A 6,091-nucleotide genomic window follows, 5' to 3' on the forward strand; every position below is an offset into this window, starting at 1 on the left:
TGTGGATCAACTTAAGGAAGAACAGCAGAATCAAAACTGCATGCTCTGCAAGCTGCTTAAGGAATAGAGAAGCAGGAGCGTGAGCTACAGGAGCTGAAGCGCCAGAAGCTCTCCCTTGAAGGACCAAACACCCCACAGATTGAAGGAGCATCCATTGCTCAAAATCAATGTTGTTGAGTCCTAACTCTGTGATAACTTTTATTATTAGGAATCTATTTTAAGAGTCATTTATTTTTCTGTTTTTAATTTTCTGTCTTCTATTATCATTGGTTTGCTCTTATATTTATTTTTGAGTCTTATTTTCATTCCATGATTAATAAAATTTAAAGTTTATGTCTTAAAGTTATGAATGTCCTATGAATCCATCACCTTTCTTAAATAAAAAATGTTTTTAATTGCAAAAAGAAAAAGAAGTACATGAATTTCGAATTTTAAAACAGATTAATTATTTTGATGTGGTGGCAATACTTTTTGTTTTTCTGAATGAATGCTTGAACAGTGCATATTTTTGATACTGTTGTTTATGAATGTTAAAAATATTGGCTCTTGAAAGAATAATGAAAAAGAAAAAATGTTATTGATGATCTGAAAAATCATAAAAATGATTCTTGAAGCAAGAAAAAGCAGTGAATAAAAAATGGCCTGTAGAAAAAAAATATATGCAAAAAAAAAAGAAAAAAAAGGAGAAAGAAAAAGAAAAAGCAAGCAGAAAAAGCCAATAGCCCTTTAAACCAAAAGGCAAGGGTGAAATAAAAAAGGGATCCAAGGCTTTGAGCATCAGTGGATAGGAGGGCCCACAGGAATAAAATCCTGGCCTAAGCGGCTAAATCAAGCTGTCTCTAACCATGTGCTTGTGGCTTGAAGGTGTCAAGTGAAAACTTGAGACTGAGCAGTTAAAGTCGTGGTCCAAAGCAAAAAGAGTGTGCTTAAGAGCTCTGGACACCTCTAATTGGAGACTCTAGCAAAACTGAGTCACAATCTGAAAAGGTTCACCCAGTTATGTGTCTGTGTCATTTATGTATCCGGAGGTAATACTGGAAAACAAAATGCTTAGGGTCACGGCCAAGACTCATAAAGTGGCTGTGTTCAAGAATCAACATACTGAACTAGGAGAATCAATAACACTATTTGAATTCTGAGTTCCTATAGATGCCAATCATTCTGAACTTCAAAGGATAAAGTGAGATGCCAAAACTGATCAGAAGCGAAAAGCTAATACCCCGCTCATCTAATTAAGACTGATCTTCATAGATGTTTTTGGAATTCATTGTATATTCTATTCTTTTTATCCTACTTTGTTTTTAGTTGCCTGGGGACAAGCAACAATTTAAGTTTGGTGTTGTGATGAGCGGATAATTTATACGCTTTTTGGCATTGTTTTTAGTATGTTTTTAGTATATTTTAGTTAGTTTTTATTATGTTTTTATTAGTTTTTATTCAAAAATCATATTTCTATACTTTACTATGAGTTTTTTTGTTTTTCGATGATTTAAGGTATTTTCTGGCTGAAATTGAGAGACCTGAGCAAAAATCTGATTCAGAGGCTGAAAAAGGACTGCAGATGCTGTTGGATTCTGACCTCCCTGCACTCGAAGTGGATTTTATGGAGCTATAGAAGCCCAATTGGCACGCTCTTAATTGCGTTAGAAAATAGACATTCTGGGCTTTCCATCAATATATAATAGTCCATACTTTGCTTGAGATTTGATGGCCCAAACCGGCGTTCCAAGTCAGCATAGAAATTCTGGTGTTAAAACGCCAGAACTGGCATGAAAGCTGAAGTTAAACGCCCAAACTGGCACAAAAGCTGGCGTTTAACTCCAAGAAAGGTCTCTACACGTGAAAGCTTCAATGCTAGGTCACTAGTTTACTATAAAAACTAGGTCACTAGTTTACTCATTTTCTGTAACCCTAGGTCACTAGTTTACTATAAAAACTACTTTTAGTGATTCATCTTGTACCTCATGACACTTTACACGTTTCATATTGTATTTCTGACGGCATGAGTCTCTAAACCCCATGGTTGGGGTGAGGAGGTCTGTTGGGTCTCGATGAATTAATGCAATTACTACTGTTTTCCATTCTATCACGCTTGTTTCTGTACTAAGATATTTATTCGCACTTCAACTTGATGAATGTGATGATCCGTGACACTCATCATTATTCTCACCTATGAACGCGTGCCTGAAAATCACCTCCGTTTTATCTGCAATAGCTTGAGTGCATATCTCTTGGATTTCTAATCTAAGATTAGAACCTTCGTGGTATAGGCTAGAATTATTGGCGGCCATTCCTGAGATCTGGAAAGGGATGACTGTGACGAGCTTCAAACTCATGAGTGTTGGGCGTAGTGACAGACGCAAAAGGATCAATGGATCCTATTCCAACATGAGTGAGAACCGAAAGATAATTAGCCGTGCGGTGACAGGGCATTTGGACCATTTTCACTGAGAGGACGGATGGTAGCCATTGACAACGGTGATCCACCAACATACAGCTTGCCATGGAAGGAGCCTTGCGTGCATCAAGAAGAAGACAGTAGGAAAGCAGAGATTCAGAAGATAGAGCATCTCCAAAACCTCAACCCGTTCTCCATTACTGCATAACAAGTATTTATTTCATGTTCTTTTACTTTTTACAATCAAATCTGAGAATTATTGATATCCTGACTAAGAGTTACAAGATAACCATAGCTTGCTTCAAGCCGACAATCTCCGTGGGATCGACCCTTACTCGCGTAAGGTATTACTTGGACGACCCAGTGCACTTGCTAGTTAGTTATGCGGAATTGCAAAAGTGTGATTGTAATTTCGTGCACCATCTTGCCATCCTTGGTTATAGTTTCCACCTTGGTTGTAGTTACTGCCTTGTTAATTGTATCCTTGATTCGGGCGGTCATAGAAGTTATGAGTAGCTGCCACAGTGTTATCTTCTTGTTGGAGCTGTGGACATTCATCAGTATAATGACTATAGTCAGTACATATTCCGTATACCCTTTGTAGAACTAACTGTTGGCTTTGTTGTGGTGGAGAAGGCTGAGCTTGTTGTTGTTGGTTCAACTGCATTTGCTTCAGTAAGTTGGTCATTTTACATATACTCTGTGTAAGAGCAGAAGTCTCAGTGCTAGAGGAAACTTCTGCAACAGCTTTTGAGTGGTTACTCCTGTGCCTGTGATTCCTAGTAGACTCAGCTAAGTCGCTGATCAGTTGCCATGCTTCATCTGCGGTCTTGTACTTTTTCAGAGAACCATTACTAGCACCATCTAGTGTAGTTTTATCCCGAGGCTTCATGCCTTGAGTTAAATAGCTATTTAACACTAGCCTGTCAATCATGTGATGGGGGCATGCATCTAGAAGGTTCTTAAAGCACTCCCAATACTCATAGAGAGTTTCTAATTCACCTTGAACAATGCAAGAGATCTCTTTTCTTAGTCTGTCTGTAACTTCAGCCGGAAAGTATTTTTCCAAAAATTCTCTTCTGAGCGTATCCTAGTTGGTAACAGTCGCTTCAGGTTGGGAGTAGTACCACTCCCTTGCCTTTCCCTCAAGAGAAAACGGGAAGGCTGTTAACAGAATAGAAGTTTCATTCGCACCGTGACGCCTGACAGTAGAACAGGCTGTCTGAAAATCCCTTAGGTGCTTGATAGGCTCCTAAGTAGGTAAGCCATGAAACTTGGGCATCAAGTTGATTAATGCAGTCTTCAGCTCAAAATCTGCAGCCAGAGTTGGATGATGCACTTGATACGGCTGCAGTGTAAAATCTGGGGCTCCAGCTTCCTGGAAAGTAATCCTCCTAGGTGCTGCCATGCTATCTGCATGTGAATCAACTGAATCAGTAGCAAAGGAGCTTGTTTTGCTCTCAGATAGCGGTTCAGATTCGCCCTCAGATGAGACTGGTGAATCGAGAACAATCACTTCACCATCCTCAGAGGCTAACCTGCGTCGAGCTCGCCTAATACGTGAAATAGTTCTTTCAATTTCAGGATCAAATGCAGCTAAGCTCGGATTAGGCAGCGAATGCGTCATTCAATGAGAGAAACGTATAGCTCATGGTAATAAAATAAAATAAAAATAAAAATAAAAATAAAAAATGCAATTAAAATTAAAATATGTACACTAATTAATAATTTAGCACACAATTGCAACTCCCCGGCAACGGCGCCAAAAACTGGTGCGTGGCAGAAGTTAGGCCAATTAAGAGATTATAATATAATAGAACAGCGTTGCGAGTATAGCTCTTAACCAGCTAAAATCCGCCTCACCAATTTAGAAGAGTGTCACAAAAATTCAGAATAAAAATACTGGGAGTATGAGTCCCAGGTCGTCTCCCAACGAGTTGCGAGAAAGGATGCTATTTTATTAATTAGGAATTTCCAAGAAAGTTTAAGTTTGGATAACGAGTAATTAAATAATTGTAAATTAAAGCAGTAAAAACTAAGAATGATTATTAATATTCTAGATAAAAAGCTTTGACTGGGGGAATGATTAATTGGAAGTTTTATCCTTGTTGGGGTCTCTTAAGTGTAGTATTAAAAAGATTGTTGTTTTCACTTAGTTAACCCTTACTAAATAAAGGAAAGTCAAGTGATTGAGCTAACTCTTATTCGCAAATCCTAGTCCTCTCCCTTGGGAAGGTCTAGCATTAGTAAATATAGAACTAGCCAACAACTTCCAATTTAACCATCACTTAAGCCTTCCAACTCAAGTGTCTCCTTTTAATTAACCCCTATATCAAGTATGGAGTCTACTCTATTGACATGAATATAATGCTCGTAGAAATATAAAAAGAAGACATAATAAATTGAATAAAATAAAGCTTTGAAAATTCATTAAAGATAAAGTAATCCTTTTCACTAACAATCCATGAAAATAATCAAATTACCACTTTAAACAAGAATTAAGAATATGGAATAAATAAAAGAGCAAGTAAGGAAACAAACTCGAATAGTATCTTCAACGGAGGTAATGACTCTTCAATATCCAAAAGCAAAAGCAATAAACTATGAATGTAAAGAACCTAGAGGGAGAGTAATCCTCTCTAAATTCATATCTAAAAACCTAAAACTATCCTAATAAGATTATGTGAATGTATCTCTGTGTGTGTAAAGTTGTCTTTCTAGTCTCTGCATGTTCCCTGGCTTTATTCTGTGTTTCTGGGCCGAAAACAGGGTCAAAATGCGGCCCGAAATCGCCCCCAACATTTTCTGTTAATTCTGTACATCGCGTAGGTCACGCGTACGCGTCGTCCATGCGTGTGCGTCATTCAGCGATTTTCCTTGTCACGCGTATGCGTCGTCCACGCGTACGCGTCAGGCACGTGCACGTGTCGCTACAATTTTCTCCATTCCGCGCGTTCGCATGAGCCATGCGCGCGCATCGGTGTTCGCTGGTCATCTCCTCAGTTTCTTGTGTTCCTTCCATTTTTGCAAGCTTCCTCTCCATTTTCTAAGCCATTCCTGCCCTATAAAGCCTGAAACACTTAACACACGGATCACGGCATCGAATGGTATAAAGGAGAATCAAAATATACTAATTAAAGATCTCTAGGAAGCAAGTTTTCAATCATAAAATAATATTAGGAAGGGATTATAAAATCATGCAATTAGTATGAATAAGTGGGTGAAGACTTGATGAAACCACTCAATTAAACACGATATAAACCATAAAATCATGGTTTATCATGCAGTAACTCAGAAAATTCGACAATAATCAGCCAACATCACAGATATTCAATCCGAAACCAAAAGTTGTCTAACCTAAAACCACCTAGTGACTAGAACAGAATTAAAATCAGAACTAAAAAGAAGCAGTAAAATGAGGCAAAAAAGAAATGAATCAGGGAAGGGAAACAGGGCTTGAACCTGTAATGTTGAAGGAGAGGGAGGGAGAAATGGGAAGAGAGGGGTGGTGTCTATCGCGGCGGTACAGACGCTCGCTGCTGCTGGTGGCTGGTCGCCGGACTGAAGGGGCGCAGCCTAGGGCTGGTGCGGAGACAAGGCAGCGCGGTACAGTGACAAGAAAGAGAGAAAAAGAAATGTAGAAGAGAGAGAGAAGAAGAAAAAGAAAGAAAGAGAGAGATAGAGTGACGGCGA

At 38.7% G+C, this 6,091-nt stretch overlaps 1 non-coding gene across 1 annotated transcript; it reads left to right on the forward strand.

The window, feature by feature from the left end:
- Positions 1 to 3,326: 3,326 nt before the first annotated feature.
- LOC112753922 (small nucleolar RNA R71) lies at positions 3,327 to 3,434 on the forward strand. The gene has a single exon (XR_003178283.1). It is a non-coding gene; the product is annotated as a small nucleolar RNA R71 (small nucleolar RNA).
- The last annotated feature ends 2,657 nt before the right edge of the window (positions 3,435 to 6,091 follow it).

Source organism: Arachis hypogaea, chromosome 15 (genome assembly GCF_003086295.3).
Source record: "Arachis hypogaea cultivar Tifrunner chromosome 15, arahy.Tifrunner.gnm2.J5K5, whole genome shotgun sequence".
Taxonomy (NCBI): domain Eukaryota; kingdom Viridiplantae; phylum Streptophyta; class Magnoliopsida; order Fabales; family Fabaceae; genus Arachis; species Arachis hypogaea.